Consider the following 22,214-nt stretch of genomic DNA (forward strand, 5'->3'; position numbering starts at 1 on the left):
GCGTGGAGCGGTAATTATAGGACGCGTGAGGTTACTGGTGACGTCACTGATGACGTCATCAGTGACAATGACGATGACTTCATCACAATGACGTCACTTTTGGTCCTTGTGACGTCACGTTTAACGTCACTTGACGTCATCGTGATGACGTCATCGTCACTGATGACAACGTCACGTGACGTCAGATGTGACGCTGTTATTGACGTCACCATGCAGTGATTGCGTCGTCGTCATCTTTACTGATTACGTCACGAGTGACGTCACTAGCGGAAAAAAATCAACGCTAAATCTAACGGAAAAACTTCCCACTAAATTTAGCGGAAAAAGTTCCCCGGTAAATCTAGTGGAAAAAATTCCCCGCTAAGGTTAGAGTAAAATATTGCCCGGCTAAATTCTCTACAAATTTACACGCGATGCTCTCACCAAAGATGTGCATTTTCTGCGACTTACGTTAAGCACACGTCGACCCACACACATGTTAGTAGTGGAGGACTTTCCCCCTTTTCACCTCAGTACCCTTTTCCTCCTCCTCCTCATGAGCTGCGCTCTAATTCGGCGTTACAGAGGATTGTAAACGGCTTTGATTTTTTTAAAGCTAATCTTCGGAATTCGACATACAATATCTAGCTCGTTGGCAATCGCTCTGGCTGAAGCCTGGGAGTCCTCAATTTTATTCAAGGTTATTTCACATTTAGTCGTACAGTTTTTTTTTATTTGTTTTTTTTAATAAGAGATTGCTTTTAGCGCAAGAAGAGTGTTAGTGATGCCGCCATCACAGATGTTGATAGAAACTTGTTGCTGGCAGGTGGCTACACAAATCAGAATGTCAGGTTTAGTAATTCAAATGATGCATCTTTTTTTCAAAAGTATTTTTTACATTAACTGAAGAGCGTGCTGGTAACAATGACTGGCAACAGAAAGAATAAAACAAAGGTTGTCCCTTGTCTGGAGTTTGCTTTAATATTTCTGTTGCCAGTAATTTTCTTGTGTCAGGAGTATGGCAGAATTTGCTAGTTGCCCTCGTCTCTACTCGCTGTTCGAACACATTCGAACAGTCACTGGACAGAACGGCAGCTAGTCTTTGCCTCTACCAACTAATCATTCAATACAAAGCTCGGCGCTCTGATGTCACTGGGCTCTTTTCCTCCTCTCCCTCAGTTTCTCGCCATAGAGGCTATTTTTTTTTTATCCTCTTTGGTTCCAATCTAAACCTGCCTAAAGGTACCAAAAACAAGCGAAGTATGCCATATTTACTGGAGTAATAGCCGCACTGTTTATGAAAAAAAAAACACCGGGTTCGCTTTTCCGCGTAGCACGCGGATTGCCAATCAACGCGATCGGCAGCATGACTTCAGCGGTGTACAGGACAGAGATAACGTCTTCGCGCGCAGAGACCATTTATAAAGGTTGTATTTGTATGGAGAATTGTTCTCGATCTGGTTATTCGCTATGTTCTTTATGCGCAGCGCGATGATTGGCTGCATATGTGCTTTGCGGGAAAGTAGAAGCAAGGGCCTTGTTCATAAATACCGTATTCACTCGAGTAATAGTCGCACTATTTATGAACAAGGCATTTGCGTCCGCTTTTCCACGGCACACATATACAGCCAATCATTGCGTTGGGCATAAATAACATAGTGAATAACCAGATCGAGAACACGATTCTCCATACAAATGCAATCTATATAGATGGTATCTTCGCACGAAAACGTTATCTCTGTCCTGTAAACAGCTGAGCTAATGCTGTCGATCGCGGTGATTGGCAATCTGCGTGCTCCGTGGAAAAGCGAACACTCAGGTTTTCTTCATAAACAGTGCGGCTATTACTCGAATAAATACGGTGTTTCCTAGCACACCCAAAAGAACCTATCCGTGGTGTACAAAATATTTGTATATATATATTTTTAGTTACCACTTACGATGAATGTTTTTCCGCCTCTTCCATGCCTTAAAACAACCCACAACATTAAAGAATGAACCTCGTTATTCAGGAGATTGTTCTTCTTTTGCGAGTTATTAACAGCACTAGTTGGAATGAAACAGCACTATACGATACACAGGTAATGAGTTAACTACGAAAATCTCTCTCTGATTCTGAAGGTTTCTAGCTGAACGTAGAAGAAACAAAACCAAGGAGTGGAAAAAAAGAGACAGAGCAGCAGTGTGTGTGTTTTTTATTTTCTACTCCTTGGTTTTTCCTTCTATGTTCAGCTGGAAACCTTCAGAATCATGTCATACCAACCGGCTCAGCTCCAGGAAGTCACGAAGCGCTATCTGCCTTTATTGCATTTATATCTGCATCTCGTTAAAAAGAGGTCTGTATTAGTGACGTGCATGACCAAAAATGTCCCTGCGATCGCCTTTCCACGCTTGACCGAACCAGGGTCATGAGTACATTGTTGAACTATGAATATAGACGGTATTGGTTTAGTAACGCGACGGCTTCTAGCTTCCGCTGTACTTTTTAACACGCCATTCAACATTTCGTCGTATGTGATCATAAATAGCCAGGGTCACAACTCGTGACGTCAAGGCGAGGCAAGTCCTGATCGTGACGTCATGGATGATTACTCTGAGAGGGCGCGACCGAACCATCTCGGCGCTAATATCGCTGACCAATACCGCATGAAGCTAAACCTCCCTTAGCTTGCGTTTGCTGTTTACGCAGCACATAGCACGACGCATCGTAAATGTACTACTCGTCGGAGAATCAACAAAGCCTAGTTCTTACGAAAAGACCGAGAAGGAGCTACAATAACATCGGCATACACTTGGGCAAGAAAAAGAACCGGGAAGTAGTCTCGATCGATGGCCTCCACCGGAATAATATGCCTCCCGTGGAGATTAGACAACGCCTTCGGTCAACGTCCGTTGTTCCGTGTCCGCCTTCTGCAGTGAGCCTTAACAATCGACGGTGTTGCCTATGACAGAGTCAAGAGAACGATTCGTAGCAGAAACGTAGCGTGTGCTCTTCTCGTGCGCTGGAGAAATCTACGCACGCACGTTAGATGTAGTCGAACTGAGCCCCTCCTTCATTTTTTCAATCTCATCTTTTTTTCTACCTTTTTTTGGAAAGCTAGAATATTTGTATTTTGCGAGTTCTACCTCGTCGTTAGACGTGAGAGCAAATACGGCGTCGTGCCACTGGATAACTCGGCGACACCCAGCATAGCGGCAAATGTACGCGGGGTTCGCCGTGGCCTAACGCGATCTCTTGCAATAGAAAACAAAAGCACGTGATTTTATTATTTTGATTGACCCGAGAGCACAGAATATGTCGTGTTTTCATTATGCGTGCGTAATTGTTGGCTATGATTGGTTCCGGGAAGCTTTGGGAGTTTTCGGATGAATTGAACAGACGCGACGCACTCATATGCTTACTGTATTTATCAGAATGATCAAGACAAGTGTACACTTACTCGGGAGCGGAGTGTGCGACGAGTATCTTTCAATGAGAAGTTACCACGTGTTCTGCAAATATCTTGTTATGTAATAAAACAAACTCCGGGAAACATATAACTCTGTTTGCGCGAACAGCCTTTGCGTATTTGGAACTGCTGGATGCGCAAACCCTCGGGGGTTTTCGCACCTTGATTAGGCAAGGGTGGCTGTGTAAATAACCCGTCGATACAATAGAGAAAGCCCTGTCTGCTCTTTTGGCGAATCGGAGATTTGGGCGCTGAAAGCGCGTATTTTAATGCAAATGAGCAAAGCGGAATGTATTCTCTTATAATCGCCGAATACTTAAAGAAAGGCAGGACATGGCGTGTTGCGAGCGCCCTATTATCCATCCGCTTCTAACTAGATTGTGGCATTGACAAAGACGAACATCAAAGAACGAATATGGGAACTAGAAACGTGAACACAATTTCTTAAGCTGTCCCTGACTCTAAAAAAGTATTTGGGCTCTGGTTCTTCCGGCGATGCGTGTACCACTCGTGGACCGTGCGAGGAGTTCATTGTGCTAACTGAAGCAATCGCCAGAGGAGGAGGCTTATCACGCCCTCTAGTCTATATCTATTGGCTGCTAAGCTAAGTTTTGATGACATACGTCCCGCTGCGTTATAGTCGCGTTGTGATCTGCCCCATACCGTTGTGGGATCATGTGTAGAGTTGCGCTTAGTTATTCGCTTGGTCACGGAGACTTGCGTGACTCGTGCTTGGCCCTGCTGTCTTCTGCTCTCGTTTACAGTCTCTCGTAAGATCGAGTGAAGGCGTCAGGCTGCGGATCGCACGGTCTGGAGTCTAACTCCTCTTGAGCCGTTTATTATGGTAAATTATGCCCACTTATGAGTACGTATGTTAATTGTGGCTAAGAATTCCATCTATCTGTTTTTGCATTGTCTACTTCGTGCTTTGCACGCTTTACGTTGACTTGGCGTATAGGTAATATCTTTTTGTCACACGAGAGCGTGACTTTTTTCGCATTAAATCCATCCCATAAACAAACACAAAAACAAACAAACGAGTGTCTACTTGGCATTCTTGTCGGTTGACCAAAGTAAAACTTTGTAATCATTTACGTACCTCCAGACGTTAAAAGGGTGGCACGGCCCGAGGACCACCAAGTCCCTGGATTTATGCCCGTTCGCGAAACGGGAACTATGGCAAACCAGCGCAAGGGCGCGCATGTAAATCCACGAAATACTCCGGCAGAAAAAAAAAAAAAAACTCCGCAGAAAGTGAGCTCTCTTTTTATAGCAAGAAACCAAAGTCATCAAAATTTGTGAACGTGTAGATAAATTAAAAGGACAACGCAACAATTTTAGACGTAATTTTACTGACTGCATATTGTTTATGGGATCAAAAGAAAACTAGCACGCGAGATTAGATTGGCTAAAACCTAATTTTTTACACGACAATTTTGGCAAATAAAAGCGGTCTATTTTTTACACTCTCTCCCTCGAACACTCGCAACAAACCCAAGTATATGAATGGGTGGATAAATAAATAAGTTGTGGCGAAACTATCGGGAACCGGCGGTAGTTTGCGCCACCTTGAAAAGTAACCACAACATCCGCACTGTCGGAGTCTTTTTTGCCCCTTTTTTTTTCCCCGAGCACGTCAGTTGAACTGAGCTTTTGTATTGGATACGAGTAGTGTGCACTTCAACTGTTCTCGCAGACGATGAAATTGTCAATGAATACACTCGACGAATAAGACCGAGTTCAAAATCTGGTTGCAGAAGCCGCAGCGTTAACGAGAGCGCGAGAGGTTTCCCTACGAGTAATTCCATTAGGAATTTATACTATTTAGTTTCCATTGTTTTCTGTTCGCAGCCGCAGTGTGAACCTACTTTTCCATGCGGAGTATTCTCCACTCTTCCGCGGCCGGTTTCCGCACCGAACGGGTACACCCTTCGTCAGGCGAGTTCTCGTTTTGCCGCGTCCCGGCGTACGGAATAAGGCCCAGAATTTTACTATTCCGAAACATTTGAGGCTGCACTTCACTCAGCTGCGGCGTATCCATAGACATGGCGTTGATTACACAAGCGTTGCGGTTCAACGAATTAATAAAAACCTCAGTAGGTGACGTCGTTTCGATGTCCTTCCGTCAAAACGTCGACTCAAAAACGTTGTTACGACGAAATGTGACGTCGGACTGACGCGGCTCCCTCGCTCGGCCGGGAGAGCTTCCGTTTCCGGTAGAAAGGCATACTCTACGACACGGCTACGTGATTTTAGACGTTGGTCGCCAAGTCCGGTTGACTCGAGGAGGAATGCAGACGTGTGTTTCCATCGTTTTGGGTGCAAAAGTGGAGAAAATAAAATAAAAACGGATTTTTGTTTGGGGTTTCATGAACAATTGGGGTCTTCATTTGGACAAAAACTGAAAAAATCCTTTCATGGTATCTTTAAATTACCTACTTGTCCAGGGCCTGATAACGCTAAACATCACCCGTTGTCTCTCTTCGCACCATTCGACCCGATATTTTTTCATGAGCCTTAGGTAGAATGACCTGCACATTTACCAATGATGAGCTGTAGCTTCCTAATGATTTGGTTGCTTCGAGTAGAGCTCAACACTTATTTACCAATTTTCTAGTATTTTACACGAATTTGCGAATACACACGTGTTATTAAGCTCACTATGCACATTTCCGAAAAACGCTCCTAGGTCGCCACTATGTTGGTGATGCTGATGCGGCTGCTGCGACTCTCGCGCCCCCTTCAGCTAGAAATTTTCGGTCACTCGCTTGGACTGTGGAAACCCGCTCAGCGCAATTATCTTCCTCTGTTTTGCAGTCTTTAAATCTACGCTTTTTGTCCCTTGTTGAACGTTTCCCCTAAATTTTTCTGATGCATGCTGCGTACCTTTATGTGTTATCTTTCACCGTGGGAAAAAGGGTCGGTCATTGCCTACCATTCAAGCGTTTCTGCCCGACATTCACGGGAAACGAAAGGTGGGATAGACGTCGAACGACCCTCGACGCGATTTTCCGAACAATGACAACTGTTCTCTCCTCTCCGAGAGACAATTCGCGTAGAGTACTTCTCAATCATAGCCAAAAAATAGTTCTTCAGCTTGGAGTAAGTTGTGCCGGTTCCTTTGCCTTAGCGCTTGTGTGGAAAAAGTAAGCTTTCCCCAAAACGTGTCCTTGAACGTAGTCATCATGGATTCCGTCCGATCTTTAAGATGTGACTGTCGTTGCTGTGACTTTTATTTGAGATGTCTCGAATAAATTCTGTTCAGATAACGTTGCATCGTGTGGTACGTTACAATATATTGTTCTGATGTTAAAATTTGCTAAATTGTTTGCCTGTGTCCTGATTATCGGTAAACCCGTTGTCTATGAGCGTGAAAATGCATGTCTTTCGGCTGCCTTTTGTTGTAAATTATATTCGACAGCTAAGCGCTTCGTCGTTTTACACGCGGCTAATCGAAAGGCGCTGTCAAAGCTTATCCTAAAGAAGCCAACGCAACTAACATTCCAGTCGCACTCGTTTTTCGCGTGCGTACCAAAAAAAAACTTAATTTTTTTTTTGCTTTTCTGTTTTGTTTTTAACTTTTGCACAATGCTTCCTTAACGTCCTGGGGAAAATACATACAACATGAAACACGAAATACAGCGTGAAAAGACAAGAATTTAGCCGCCAGCAGTGCTTGAAACTGCGCCTCCGCAGGCTGCGCCTATTGAAATCGCAGTCCACTCGCAAGGAGGCCGATGAGAGTCTAGCCTCAAACCCAGTGACCGGGCCAAAAAACGGTCTGTTACCCCTGCGGTCGAGTGTTTTATGAAAAGGTGCATAGTTCTGTGGAAGCCATCAAGCTAGAAGTTAAAATACCGGCTTTATACAAACACCGTCGTTAAGACGAACCACTACAGATATAGCCGAGTTCGGGTCCGTGACCGTGTGTTCTTCAACATCATTTTCGCTATAGGGATCGGCTACAGGTTCCCCCTCGTAACATAGAAACTGGGCGAGCGATATGTGGAGAAGTCGCGTAAATATGGTTGCCCAGTGCACATGCTTCACAGTCCTCACAGAACAGAGTCGAAGTTTTATCGATATGTTCTGTTTCCGTGTAATATAAGCTTACAACCTCTCGTCGTTCATAATTGTCCAAGGTGAAGGTTTTCGTATCTCGACGAATTATTTTGTAGGGACCACTATAGTGTGGATCTAGCAATATTCTGGGTTTGTCTCTTCTCACAAAAACGTGTGCAGATGTTTCAAGGTGCTTGTTCATGAATTGAATTCGCTGTGATTGGGCTCGTAGCTCAGCTGGTTGTAGTAGTTGCATTGTTTTGCGTAGGCGAGTTGCATAATCCGGATGGTCAGTTGTTGAGGATGGAGATGCTTGCAGAGATTGCCTAGGAGGACGTAGTGTTGTGGCGTTCACCAGCTTAGGTGATGAGCAACCGAGATCCTTTATAAAGGAGGACCGAACTCCAAGGAGTACGACGGGAGTTACTTCAGTCCACCTAGTTGCCTGGTGAATTTTGAGTACGGTCTTTAGACGGCGGTGAAAAAGTTCTAGCACCCCATTTACTTGAGGATGATATGATGGAGTGCGTATTCGAGCGCTTCCAAGGAGACGTGTGAGGTCGGCAAAAAGCTACGACTGAAGTTCTCTGCTACGATTTGTGGTGATGGTGGTCGGGATGCCAAACCGTGTGACCTATCCGGTCGTAAGAGCTTGAACCACAGCAGATGCTGTGATGTCAGGTATGAGGACAGCCTGTGGCCGAAGCGTGAAGCGCTCTACAAAAGTAGGCAAATACGTGAGCCCGTTATATGATGGAACCGGTCCAACCAGATCAATGTGGATAGAATCAAAGCGCTGATCTGGTAAGGGAAATGTTGAAAAGAAGGTTTTCGGTATGGCGCTGAATTGCTTCTTGCAGGCATTCGTGACAGTAACGTGCCCAGGCACGCACATCTAGATTAATATTTTGACAGACGAAGCGGGATGTGACCGGCTTTTCCGTAGCCGGGGTGAGAAAGCCGGTGAAGGGCTTCAAAGGCTGGCCTGGGAAAGTCAAGTGACACATATGGGCGAGGAAAGCTTTTTGACAATTCAGAAATCAACATCTGACTCGAAGATTCTAAGGCTATAATTTTGAATCTTAAGGATGAGGACGGTCAAAGTTTATATTGCGCAGTGGCCATGGCAGCAAAGACAACCTGATAACTTGGTGATGTCCGTAGGCTAGCAATGTCTGCTTGGGACAGAGTGTCTGCCACAACGTAGACGTTTTTTTGAACTTGTTTCATATCAGACATAAATTCAAAAATTTAGGTTAAATGGCAAAGCTGTCTGGGTGTGTATTCATTTCCACTAGTAGCAAGAGCGAACGTAACGGGCTTATGGTCAGGAAGGATAAGGAAGTGACGGCCTTCGAGGAAGTGCCTGAAATGTTTGAAGGTCAAGTAAATTACAAAGAGCTTTCTTCCAAAAGTACTGTACTGTACATGGTTTCGGTGGTTGTAAATTTATTGGAAAAGAATGCGAGTGGACGCCACTCCGTGCATTGTTGAAGTACGGCGCCAACCGCTGTTTCGGAAGCGTCCACCATGACTTTCGTGGGGGCATCTGGTTTCGGGTAAACTGAGCGGATATCGGTGGCCATCGACTGCTTTATGCGTTGGAAGGCAGTCGTTGCAGTGTAGGACTAATAAATAGCTGATGATGCGCTTCGTTGACCAACAGGAAGGTCATTTTTTATTGCAGCTGGTGGAATCAGTGGGCAACAAAACGTGTACCAATTTTCAGCAGGCCCAAAAATTCCCATAAGTTACGTACGCTCGTAGGCTGCGGAAAATCTATGATGGCGCTCACCTTCGATGAGAGAGTCGTAACACCAACCTGGTCTACATCATGTCCTAGGAAGTCTAGCTCTTTAACTCCTAATTCTCATTTCCTGGCATACACGACAATATCGTGAGCGTCAAGACGTTCGAAAAGCTGATGTAGATGCAGTTGGTGTTCTTTGTCTGATGCACTGACCGCTAGGGTATCATCTAAGTGGGCAAAACAAAAGTCGAAACCCAAGAGGACATGGTCGATGAAGCGTTGGAATGTTTGAGCCGCGTTGGAGAGTCTAAAGTGCATAATAACAAATTTAAAACAACCGAAAGGAATGATGATGGCAGTTTTTGGCAGCATAATAATGATTAATTTTTAAAATGATTTCATTCCTTGGCGGCAGGTTGTGAAACCTTGCAGATGTGGGATTGGGTGCTGATCAGCAGAGTAGTTGTGTTATTGTGGAGTTTCATGTAGTCACCGTTATTTTTGAGCACCGTATGGAGTAGATAGGCCCAACTGCTGGAATATGGACGAACCAGACCGAGGTCGAGCATGTGTTCGAACTTTCATTTTGCTACGGAAAGCTTTTCTAGAGGCAGTCGCCGAGGGCGTGCGTACGCAGGAGATTTGGTGGTACGAAAGTTATGAAAGAGATCATGCTTGGTCAGGCATTCGGTGTTGCAAGGCTATGTGAAACTTGCAATTGCGTAACGAAGTTTTTTAAACGTTAATATTGGTTTAGAGGGGAGGAGCGTCGTAACGACGATCGCATGTTGAATAGGAACGCTGCAGACAGTGAGGTGAATGTTGCAGTCGATTAGACCCCGTTGACGCATGTCAATAAGAAGATGAAAGTGATATAAAACACGCACTCCGATAATGGCGTGTCTGACTTTAGCAACTATGAACACCCACCGAAAAATAAGGCGTAGTCCCTGCTCTAATGTTGCTAGACGTTCTCCTAATCCGAAATAGGATATTCTGGCGGGCTAATTAGCTGTCCATCATGAGGATATATAGCGCGAAACTACTCGTCCTTCCCTCCTTGTTGTTTCGCGCTAAATATCGTTGTGAGATTGGCAGCTCAATTTGCCGCTTGGAGGGAATTATTGTTAATGGTTTGTTTTACGCATTTGCTGTTTGTAGAGACCACACAGACTTCGGCCCTAGCGTCAATTAAAAATTTCAATGGAGTTCGACGGTCCATGAGAAAAAAATAACGTGAGATGGTCTGGACATGTCGCAACTCTACTGGCCGCCTTCATTTGTTAGGTAGGGAGTTTCCTGCGAAAGACAAAGGTACCATAAGCTGCGAGATCGTAAACCGAATCAAGCGTGGTACCAGCACCTTGTGTCACCGTGGTCTCGGGAGCGTCGTCTGTATGTAGACCAGTTGCGATGCCCGGATGGAGACCTGCGAGTTATGCGATACGAGCTTGGCGGCTGTAAATGCTCTGTAAAGAACTCAGTCTGACAACTTCCGATTGAAGTCGACGCAGCTACGCATCTTGGCTTGTCATTACTGTAGTGGCCACAGTCGACCTTTCGAATGTACATGACGCATTCTCAAGAATCTTGTCTACATATTCGGTCATCGCATTCAAAGTGACACTAATTGAGGTGGTAAAGATCATTTCAGAAGTTTTATGAGAAGCGTTGAAGATGCAAAACTCGAAGGGTGTTGCGTCTTCAACGCTGTTTGCACTCCCTATCCACTGTCTCATGTGTCAAAGTAGTTGACACGGCTTGCGGTCTCCAAGGTCTTTCTCAACGAGGAGTTGTCGAAAACGGCGCTGTTCTGTGGCCGTCATACGCTTGATAATCTTGTGCTTGAACTTACCATATGGCGCGTCATGATTATGTCTCTAACTTCGGCAGCTTCAGTGGAACTGAGGGCACTGAAGGCGTGACGATACTTCAATGTTTGGAATAATATGCGTCATGCAGCGAAAAGGGACTCGACATGTGCAGACCACATGGCGGGGTCGGCTGGCCGAAAGGGTGGAAGTTTAAGGAAGAAAGCCCCAAGCTGTGCAGTCGGCTCACCATTAGCCTGCACGTTACTTGAAAACTTACGGCAGTGGTTGTATCACGCACAAGTCACCAATGCTGTAGTCGCCTGACTAAGTAAAAGTACACGTTTTATACGGAGACCGAAATTAAGGACGACACGTACACGTAGAGCCGAGCTCTGGTCAGTGTCTGCACATTCTCCAACATATTCTTCGCTGTAGCTACCCGCTACAGTTCACTATATATACTTACTTAGAGAATTAGACCTACAGGGAGTGAATTTCGAACGCCAGTCCTTCCGCACGCGCTTGTTGTCTTCCTTTCTGCTTTGATTGCGCGTGGGCGTTTGAGGTGCATGAAACACCGAAGCAGTGTCGAAGGTAGGAAACTTGCTGTGGAGGCGAAAAAAAACGAAGCCCTAATCCTGTTATTTTCATCTTGTCAGTGATTATAACTATCAGTATTGTTCATGCAGCGAAAGGCTGCTTATTTAAAATATTTTTTCGGAATTATTCTAGATCGGCGAACTGCTTGTCTGAACATCCGGATCTCACAGGATCGGTAGTCTTAGGATTAATTTTTTTTATGTAAAAAAGTAAGCAAAACGAGCTTCTCTCCTTTGAACATGGTGCATATAACTAGAAATAATGGCAAGCAAATTAATTGCTGCAATCGGTTCATCTAGAATGCAACATACTGTAAGAGAGAGCGAGAAAGGAACAGAGGGAAAGAGAAAAGGCAATAAAAATAAATACAAATTGAGAAGAAATTACGAGCTTTAGAAACGCCGCCAGGCCCTTTTTACGTTGAAACTGCGATGTAAGACATATACTTATTGTGTTAATCTTGGTGAAGAATAAAACCATAAAAAAAGATATGAAAATTGGGAGATTCACGAATATTCACAGCAGCAACAAAAAAAAAAAAAAAAAAGAAACTGATGGGTATGAATCATTGCTAAACCTCAGTCGTCGGCAAAGTAGACTATGCCGGTCGTCGATTAAGGAGTTATAAATCACTTCCTGTATGCACATTGTACAATGCCGTGCTCCGTTTCTCGTACACCTACTCATGAACATAAATAACCATAGTTGGGTGAGGGTCTTATGCTGAGCAATCGCAAACGTATTCGCTGTTGCCTTTTTTGAAGTGGCAAATAACGCGATGTTCCCTTTTTAGAATTTCGCGGTTTGGCCGAGGTTTTAGTATATTTACTAAAATTAATGGATGTCTTTTAACTTTTTAAGACTAGACTTTTTGGTGCCTTTCAGTGGCAAAGCTTCCAACATTTTTATAGTGTAAGGAAGCTGACGTTAATGCCCCACCTCCACTGTAATAATTTAGAACTACGCATACATCAAAGCATTATATATACTAGTATAAACAAAACAAAAAATCATAAACTTCTGAACTTATTTGCGTTCCTTCGGTGTGTTTTTTTCAGCATATTTGTCGAAAGTAAAGTTGTCTGGCGTACATTTATTCCTTTTACATTCTGAAAACCTAAATCCAGAAATATTTGAATGTCCCAGGTTCATCATGACCTCTCAGTGGACGTACATCAGTCAACCAATCTATCACGGAAAAACACAAGTTTTTTTTATTAAAATATATTTGAAATGAATGTGTTCAAAGAGTTCATAAGGTGCGACTATATCTCCTTCCAATTATATATTTTCTTTTAGCTTACAGTTTCGAAAAAGCGCGAATAGTTATTCATTGCACAAATTGACTCAGGTTACTGGATTCTGTTCTTTGGCACATTTAAATGAGTATAGAGTTTAGAAGAGACGATCAAAAGAAACAAATGGTAGCTTACTATTTTTTATTTCAGCTTCGCTAATTACAATAAACTAAACCTTCTTCAATCAAGAAAATTTATGCGATAAGCCACATTCCTTTTTGTACTTTTTCTATTTTGCTTATTTTGTTCTGGCTGATATGATTTGCTGTTTACATATACCTTGAAACATTTGTTTGACTAGGTTTTCAGCTTTCTTCTAAACTGACTTTCTGCATGGCTTTGTGATTATACTTCTTTACGCTAATTCATTGATCCTAATATCTGGCTTTCAGTGAAACTTGCGTCGATTGTCTGAATCGCCTACATAATTGTTAATATGAACCGAGCCAGAACAAATCTGTAGCAGTTGGAAATGCAATATTGCAAGTGGATACAATTTCGAAGACCTCCATTTGCTCGATATAATAAATATGCGATTATCATGTTGTTGTTTTGTTTTTGTTTTCGTTACTTATGCCATGCTACTTTTGTAAATAACAAGGCGCATTATAAAATTGCGATATCCTATTTCCCGTGAGGCCGGCCTTCCCCCTTAGAAATTGAAGCCCCGACGGTGATTCCATCGTCTGTCAGACTGCGGCTTTTTAGATTAATGAATTCGTTGCCTTAATTTGTCTTTGGAGTTGTTAATGGTCTTCCGGTGGACAGGTTGAAGGCACGCGACATGAGATGTGCTCTAGTCATTAACAACATTTTTAAAAAGAGTTTAACGAAAACTAAGATTGGGGAGGGATGTGTGGAGTATGTAAAGTTTAGTTTTGTAGCTTACCGGCCGAGGGAACTGAAATTAAGGATGTTTTGATTCTTATGTTTAGCGCTTTGTGCCTGGTGTTACCTTGTTTGCTACCTTCTTTTTTTAGCTTCATACAAAAGCGCTGTGAGTCTGTTTATACTTAAAGACTTATTGAAGTAAAAATGTGATTAAACTATCGGTTCAGATACTAGTCAGCTGGGTGCTTAAATTAACAAGGTGCTTAAAAGTAATTTGGAAGAAAGTTTCCTTTTACAACATTTTTATTATTCGTAAAATTATCGTATTCTTTAGGTAAATATCAAATATATATAGAAAAACAAGTTAAAACATCGATACCCTTCGATTCTGCGAATTTTACTGAACGTAAATACCCGCTACTAGCAAACACAAAAAAAGAAAAAAAAAGAGCGGTGTGGCGAGGCATTTTTGACACTGTTTGATTGAATCCAATGAATGATAGCATCGGCTGCTGTGAAATTTAATGTGATATAGACCATAATCTTCCGGCTTCAAGAGAAGACAACATCGGATCGCCGATTTATGTAGAGGGAGCCCACGCCCTACTAAGTCATAATCAGCCACTCGCGGGACCAATTCGTCGCCTATTCACACACTCAGACGCGCACGTCCGGCAACATTGGAAGCAGATATTCACCCACATTGCTCGAGAGAGGTCATAATACCCGGTCATCGCAAACGGGCCGATTATTCATTGCAGCCGAATGCGAATAGAGCTTCCTCCCCAGTCAAAGAAGGGGCAGTAGAAATGCTCCTCGCTTTTCTGGCTGCACCTGTGACTGAACTAACCGAAAATATGAGGGGAAGAAGTGCGAAGCTCAAACGAACTAGCGCACGATTCCGCAGCCTTCGATCAAGTAATAAGGAGAACCATCCTGTAGGCGGTGTCATTCTTATGCACTACCAAAGGTACAAAGGGAGTTCGTGAACTTTTCTATTAAATATGATTGATTTTTATTGCAGGGCTTTTTCCACTATCTTCTTTCGCTTTCTCGCTTGCACATGCGTATTTACGCAGAATTTTTTTGTACGTATTAACCTTAGGAATAATCAGCTGCAGTCTGCGGACGAACCGTGCTGTGGTGTTTTGTTTTTTTTGTCGATCAACATGACTTCGTTGGTATAAGCAGCTTTATAAGGTGCAGAGAGAAACGTCGAGACAATTGACTGCATTCTCATGCAGTGAAGGTGACTGTGTTGACAACTGCGAGCCAGCCATTTCGATATATAAATTCGCATTTGTATTTTACCGGCGCGATCCTGTATTTCCTAAAGGTTCGAGTGTGCCCTTTTGTTACAACACGCACAGTCCGTGAGCGTTATGTGGCCTGCCACATGAGCTGGAATGTGCGAGCGGCTGCTAGGCAGTACACACCAGGCAGTCTAGGGGACGGAAAGCGAAGTGTCAGAGGGGTAGTAGTGGTTTTTAGATTTGTACAAATCCTCCCCGTGCGCCATGCTTCTCCACCCTCCGACGCAGGCATAATAGAATCGCGCATGCATTTTCTCTATTCTGCTTGGTCGGTGTTTTCGTATTCTAGCTCATATAGCCGGTCACTGTACACCCGCCGGCAATATGAAGGTGAACACCTTTCCTGGTTTCTTGCCTGTTTTACGGCTCCCTAAAGTTATATTAACTCTCAACGTCTCAAATGGTACGTTGCCAAGGGTCTAAACTTTGCGTTCTAGCCCTCTTCTGGAACAGAGCTTGTTCCAAAACTTGCAAGAGCATCAAAAACATGAAGAGGGCTGATCACCTTCATAAAGCTCATGACTGTACATACCGCGGGTTAGCGAAGACGGGTTCTTTGTTAGGAACAGCACAGAGAAGACACCGTGGCAGAGCGGAGTCAGCTAAACCATAGAAGTAAGTCAGGAGATGGAGTTTGGGTATTCCTTCGAGTTTCTGGCCGGGAGCCCTGCGTTGGGCGTGCACGAGGAGGCAAATAGCGACGTTGAGTTGGAAAAATTCCTCTGTTTGATGGCCGAAATTCACTAGAGTGCTTCTCAAGGACTACCATCTAAGCGTTAAGATGTTACGGAAATCAACTCAAATCGAATATAAAAAAGCAGGCAACAGAATGCTTCAAAACTTAGGTTGTAGTTTCGCGTGAAGTGTCGCACCGGACATAGTTCTTATCAGGTGTTGACAACTGCTGACTTGGGTGACGTTTTAGTGGCACCTAAACAGTACGAGAACAAAAGGCGCGAGTTTTATTTTCTTACGACAGCTTTGTTGTAGGGTAGCAAAGGAACAACAAGGAGGCACCATTCTTTATTACTCTAACACAAAGCCAAAAAACGTGATCCGCCCAAAGCTCGGTGGCTTCCAAGGCCGCTTCCCCACAGAGCTTTGGTGTGCGCGCGTGCGTGCGTGTGTGTGCGCGCGCTTGTGTGTGTGTGTGTGTGTGCGTGTGCGTGTGCGTGTCCGTGTCCGCGCGCGCGCGCGCGCGTGTGTGTGTGTGTGTGTGTGTGTGTGTGTGTGTGTGTGTGTGAGATCTCCTCTCCGCCAATAAGTAGTTGACGACGAACGAAAAAAAATTACTGACTCTCTTTCTGGTGTTTAGTTACTCTGATTTTTAAAGTGCATTATTCTTTTGATAATAATCTAGACACTAACATATTCTAAACTCTAAATGGTGTAAGGCAGCTTGCCTGAGGGCTAATGTACTAAGAATGTTACAGAAACATTATCAGACTGCTTGAAATCACCGTAAAAATAAGATGCTGGCGGTGCTTAGCAACCTCTTGGCAATAGTTTCAAGAGAACTTTACGAGCAAGAATCATCACATGAGGTTCTCATGTGCACAAAAAAGGCCAGTACAGACGCAGTAAAGCACGCACAATAGAGGAATCACATCCTTCCTGTCTTCCCCGCTACCGAAATTCAGACATGATTCGCAGGCGAACATCTCCACGATTAAAAGAGTTACAAGTATGTTGCTTTGTTATCGTCAATCTATCACGTAATTCAAAATAGATCTAAGTTTTAAGCAACGAATCTCCAAGGAAATAGCGCTGGTTTAGACAAAACATATTTGACATATTCGCTGAAACAAACATCACCAAAGTTGCTTTCTAACACGATAGCGTTTAGGAACTGGTGTCGCAGAAACTTCGGCGTCGGCGGAACCCAAAAAATCCCATATTGCAACGCGCGTAGCCACGTGTGACGTCACATGGGACGTCGCGTGTTACGTCACACGTGGCTGTGATCTCATGACCCTATAAAACTGCTAAATTTGCCGCAAATATTTTCCCACACAAATTTAGCGAAAAATGTTCCGCTAACTTTAGCGGGTCATCGGGTCAGGACGTAACAGCCACGTGTGATTTCACGCGTCACGTGACTTGATATCGCACGTGACGTTATATTTTGTCACGTGACACGTAAGGCTACCGACAAGACCACGCACACGCGCTTGCACGGTTTGAAAACGAGCGCGGTGAAGGCTTTGCAAACGGGGCCCGATAACACCATCGCATTCCATTCTTAAAGGCAACGCTTAAGCGTCCCACAAGTTCTTGCAGTATGAACACCCTTCAAGAAAATGTTAACCTGCAAAAGAATTGTTAACATACGCAAAACAGGATGAAAGGGTGTAGTCATGGGTGACGTTTTTGGTACAGCCTTTTTGCACCCTTATGGGTGCCAACTACTTTAGTGTGATACAACCACAGTGGGAGCTCTAACAACCGGGACATGATATGCTCCTCCATCATATTTAGCTACCAACGCATAAAAAAATGAAAGCCGCTTACAACTCCCTGTAACGCCGAATTAGAGCGCAGCTCTTGAGGAGGAGGAGGGAAGGGCACTGGGGGGGGGGGGTTAAACTAACCAGGGGGGGGTCACGTTACCTTGGGGGTCACGTGACCCCCAATGCCGATGATGTCATCACTGACGTCACTGATGACGTCATCAGTGACGATGACGATGCGGGTACCGATGACGTCATTAGTGACGTCACTGATGACTTCACCAGTGATGATGACGATGACGATGCGAATGTCGGTGACGTCATCAGTGACGTCGCTGATGACGTCATCAGTGATGATGACGATGACGATGCGGATGCCGGTGACGACATCAGTGACGTCACTGATGACGTCATCAGTGATGATGACGATGACAATGCGGATGTCGGTGACGTCATCAGTGATGATGACGATGACGATGTGGATGCCGGTGACGTCATCAGTGATGATGACGATGACGATGTGGATGCCGGTGACGTCATCAGTGATGATGACGATGACGATGTGGATGCCGGTGACGTCATCAGTGATGATGACGATGACGATGCGGATGCCGGTGACGTCATTAGTGATGATGACGATGACGATGTGGATGCCGGTGACGTCATCAGTGATGATGACGATGACGATGTGGATGCCGGTGACGTCATCAGTGATGATGACGATGACGATGCGGATGCCGGTGACGTCATCAGTGATGACGATGACGATGTGGATGCCGGTGACGTCATCAGTGATGATGACGATGACGATGTGGATGCCGGTGACGTCATCAGTGATGATGACGATGACGATGTGGATGCCGGTGACGTCATCAGTGACGATGACGTCATCGGGGGGTCACGCGACATCGGCGGGGGTCACGTGACCTCGAGGAGGGGGCCACGTGACTTCGGGGGGTCACGTGACCCCCCACGAGGTCACGTGACCTTGGTGGGGGGCTCGCGCGGTGCATTATGGGACATTTCCCATGATGCACCGCGCGGTTACGCCGACGCCGACGGCGACGGCGACGGCGACGCCGACGCCGACGGCGACGCCGCTCAAGCCGGAAACGGGCCCCTAAGAGCTGCGCTCTAAAAAGCATCCCCATAGTGCGACATGTTAGCACACCATATTGTGTTATAGCGACGTTAGCTTGCTGAAACGGGTCGTAAGCTCCGTCCAGTGACCAAACTTCCTTAGTATAAACGGCTCTGGTTTTGTGTAGGGTAACAGCTTAATGCTCCACTTGCGGCACACTCTCGGCACGGTCTCGAATTTCAGCCTCCAAGTATTGACAAACGTGAAGACACGACGGCATGAGCCGCGCAGGCGCCATTATCCGTCTCCTGCCTTGGCCTCGAGAGCTCGGGGACGTCTATCCCTGTCGTCTGTTGCTTCGATGCTCTTAACCAGTGGTTCTCAGCCATGGATGTGTCGGGGACCCCTTGCGGACCGCTGGCAGTGATGGGGGACCCCTTCTAGCGTGGGGGGGGGGGGGGGCGTTAGTAAGTTAACACATGTGGAGCATGAAACAGGTGCCTTTCATTGCTACGTAAAACATAGAACAAAGGTGCCACATCACTTCATTCTGGTCAGTTCATCAATACGTGGCACAGTTGCGCTTCGAAATACAAAAAACGTGCCAACTAAAAAAAAAAAAAAATTTGTTTCCGGTTACGCGGACCCCAGGAGTGGCTTCGCGGACCCCCGGAGTCCGCGGAACCCCATTTGAGAACCACTGCTCTTAACAATGCTGGTGTTAAGAAAACACCCAATTGCGCATCATCCCGTTGGTGAATACAGTGTTAAAGGTTTCAATAAACTTCTTGCTTTTCAAGCTCTAGTGGAAAATCTACCTTTCGCGAAAGCAAAGCGCAAATAATGATCCGACACAAGTCGATTTTGGTGGGGTGCGTGTGCCGGCGGTGACCATGCTTTTGGGAAGCGTGCGCGTGTGCGTTGAGTCGTCGTCTGCTTGTTTATGATCGGTTTATCACAGCGCTGGCGTTCTAAAAGGGACGAAACTGTGCAGGTGTAATCGGCCCCCATAATGTTCGAATTTTCAAGGAGCTACCTGCTCGTCCTACTCTAGTGTAAGCTTTACGTTTTGCGAACGCAGTGAAAAAGTATGTTCCGCCCCGCAAACCCGGTGCTAAGAAAGGCCGCCTCTCGGCATGTCTTCTTGGATTATTTGTCGCATGTGGACTTTTCTCCGCCGATGAGGACTTGGTGGAGAAAGAAAAAGAAAGGCGATATTGCGGCTCCACCATTTAGTTACTCTAGTTTCTTAGAGAAATCATCACTGCCTGTTGGAGCACAAGAAACAAGTAGTAATCACACTCCGATGGGCGGGCCAGCATTTGAAACGTCAGGTGGCGTGCTTTACTTTTGAAGTGACAAAAAAGGAACAATATGCGTCTGCACAGTCGATTGCCACTCAAAGATGATTCTTTGAACGAGAATTTGATATTTAAGATGTGGGGTTCTTTCCCGTTCCCGGGCGTTCGTCTAAGAATAGACCACGCTACGCAACTCTAGGTGCAACTGTTTATTTGCGCCTCACGTTCGTGCGGGGGATGCTCCGTCATGACTCCGATCTGCGGCCGGCGTTCTCTCGCCTCGATGTCGTTGCCGTAGGCTGGTCCGGAGGGCCGCTTGTGGTGGTCCGCGGCGCCGATGCTCACGCGACCGGCCACGCTCCACCACGGCTTCGGTGACCCGTCCGTCCAACAGAGGCGGCGTAAGGTCGTCCCCGTGGTCTCTCATCAGACCAGGGACGTCGGGGGCCGGGCCCCAGGGGGTGGCGGGCAACGTCGGCGTCAGCGGGGCCGCTCGTCAGCCAGGCCTAGGATGTCCACCGCAGACCCCGCCGATATCTTCAAGATGGGTTCGAAGGGAGGAGTCAGTTGGCCGCCATATTTCAAAGGCGCCACCTTCGCCGCGGAAGCGACCCACTAACGAGTCCCCAGGCGCCGGCGTCCGGTTGTCGAACAGCTGGGGGCTGACGAGATCCCACAAAGGGAGGATGTCGAACCGAACTCGAACCGAACCGGTCCGAGTTCGGACCGGTTCGCGGTTTAAACCGCAAACCGGAACCGACCGGCACCGATCTGGACCAAATCTTTATTTTTAACCGAACCGGAACCAAACCGGAACCTAAATCACACATTTATTGATAGAGAGTTTTAGTAGGTCGTTCCAGTGACTCCGATAACGATACCCGATACTCCGTTGTCACCTTTGCGGATTGCCTTTGCACATGCATCGTACCGTATTTGGGGGTACCGGAGGTACTGGACCGATCTACTAAAAGCCTCTATACACCAACTCATGCTTACAAACAAACCGGAGCAGCCCTAGCGGACGCCACCGACGCCGCGCATGCGCGATGGGGGTGTGGGCAAGAAGCTCGCCGTCGTCCATAAAAGAACATTGAAATGTGATGTTGTCGGCGTCGGTGTGAATTCCCGGGCTCTTTTTCGCGTTGAAATTTGTTGATTCTACGTCTTCCTGGCAATGTCTGACTACTTGAGCGGCCTCAGCGAAATTAATGAGGCTCGTTACACAGCAAAGCTTGGTGTGAATAATGAAACGTGGGGATTCATTCCGCGTGGACGCCGCAGTATGTACGCTAAAGACCGATTCGCATGGTGAGGTTCTGTCGTTATTTTCAGTCATGACGTCTCTAGGACGACAAAAGCCTGAACCGTAATTGAGATGTCGACGTCGATTTTTAAAATCGCAAGCAAAATCGGACCGAGTGAATCAGGCATAACATGTCGGTGTTAGCCTCTGGTAACAATTGTCAACATCTCCTTATATCTACCGTTTACACCGAGCCTACATAACCGAAGCAACCTTCAAACTTAAACGGCTTTTTAGATCAGCACTTCTTATCGCAAATACCGAGTCAACGTTTGGTCTACGGGCCGCTGTCGTTTGAACGAGCAGACGACAAGAAGAAACGTTTGAGAGAGCTGACGACAGCTCGAACGATGGGGCGGTCGTTTGAACGTGATTACGCACTGAACGCGGTTCGTAGGTAGTCCGTGCAGCTTGACGGTTTTCTGGCGTTCATGTTGGAACAAAACAAATAAATCTGACGACCACAATTAACCGTGAATTTAATGCTAGGTGCTTTCCGCTCAAGCAATCGTGATCCGACGGGGTCCGTTTATTCTTCTTTTACGGCCCTGTACACGTTCTCGTACTAACCGAGCAGGCAGAAAATGCATAATAAGAGGAGAAGGCAGGTTTTTGTTCAGGTTCTTCCGAAGTAACACCAGAACGCACGTGCCCCACGGCGGCTTCCCCACACAGCCCCAGACCGGGAGTGCGCCCGACACGCCACCACTGCGCCGTGACGTAACACAGATGAGTTTGTGCATAAACACAATGTGGAAAGAAGTCGCAATGTCATGTGACGGTTACCAGTTTAATTGGGAAACGGTTCGGTGTAATAAAACGTGAGCCTTACTTCTTACATATGGCGGCGCGAAGCCGATACCCTGGACAACGCTTGAAGAAAACCTTCTGAGCGTTTTGTTTTCAATTCAGCTTGTTGGACATAATTTTTTTATCTTCATTTTTGTTTTCCTAATTTTTGGACCGCCCTTGACTGTCGT

General features: G+C 45.7%; 1 protein-coding gene across 1 annotated transcript in view; it reads left to right on the forward strand.

Annotated features, from left to right (window-relative positions):
• Nucleotides 1–22,214, forward strand: part of LOC120845275 (B-cell receptor CD22-like) — a 133,321-nt gene that overhangs the window by 79,796 nt on the left and 31,311 nt on the right. The gene's annotated exons all lie outside the window — the stretch shown is intronic.

The sequence above is a fragment of the Ixodes scapularis genome, unplaced genomic scaffold, assembly GCF_016920785.2.
Source record: "Ixodes scapularis isolate PalLabHiFi unplaced genomic scaffold, ASM1692078v2 PGA_scaffold44__24_contigs__length_19508400, whole genome shotgun sequence".
In the NCBI taxonomy this organism is placed as follows: Eukaryota; Metazoa; Arthropoda; class Arachnida; order Ixodida; family Ixodidae; genus Ixodes; species Ixodes scapularis.